This window comes from Pygoscelis adeliae, unplaced genomic scaffold (genome assembly GCF_000699105.1).
Source record: "Pygoscelis adeliae isolate BGI_AS28 unplaced genomic scaffold, ASM69910v1 Scaffold46, whole genome shotgun sequence".
NCBI lineage: Eukaryota > Metazoa > Chordata > Aves > Sphenisciformes > Spheniscidae > Pygoscelis > Pygoscelis adeliae.
In genome coordinates this window covers 118,982-119,945 of record NW_008824931.1, presented here as the reverse complement: position 1 = coordinate 119,945, position 964 = coordinate 118,982, and positions in this window count along the sequence as shown.

The window sequence follows — 964 nt, the reverse complement described above, 5'->3', positions numbered from 1 at the left end:
GGCTTTGCGAAGGTTGGGATGTGGGAGTCTCAGCTGAGGGGCTGTTTTGCTGCTAGGAGGTCCGTTTTGCAAGGCCTTGGATGTTGCATGTTACCATGAGATAGGCTTGTCCCTGCTCCTTTAGGCCTCTGCCCAGGGAAAGGTTCCCTTAGGTGCTGTGGGGGCTGTCGGAGCTGCTGGTTATCCTTGGTCTCCCACGCACCCTCTGCTGAGGCTGGTCCTCTCAGCCGCTTCATAGGCTGTGCTGCTGGAGCACTTGCTGCTCTAGCTTCCTTCCTTGATCCTTGTGTTACTACTGCTCTCTGTAAAAGGAAAAAAAACCCCAAAACTCCAGGCAGGGAGAAAGCTCAGCACAGGTGGGCCTTTGGGAATGTGGCTCTGAGTGGTGCCTGCTCTCCTCTTGTTCTGGCTGTTAATTTTCCTCAGGTTTTTAATGTTCCATTGCAAGAGGCTATTCAGGCTGGAAGGTGCTCAGTACTTAACAGATTTTAGGGTACTGTGTTTCAGTAGTGTTAATAGTTAATTATACAAAACTAAAGGAATTGTGCTGTGATGAGATAATTCTTAAAAGTGTTTACATGTATGTTTGTGGTTTCATGCCAGTAGTTAATGCTTTGTACCCTGGATAGTTTACAAACTAAAATGACTGATACAGCTGAATGCAAACTAAGGTGAAAGATGTAGTCTTAGTAACCCCTTTGAGGCAAGATTTAGGGCAATCAGCTGCTTGCATAAGTAAGGCTGACCCTCAGGGAGTGATCTCTATATATTATAAAGTTTTAAGTAGGCCAGATGACACCTTTAAAAACCTCTGTAAAGGGTAAAGTAAAATAGTGAGTAAAGATGGGTTGATGTCACATTCCCTTTGCTGTTTTTGCCCTTTGTTCTGTGCTCACTCTGCCGAATGTGTTTATTTTGGAGCACTATGACACAGTGCATAACACTGTGACAAATGAAGTGGTGA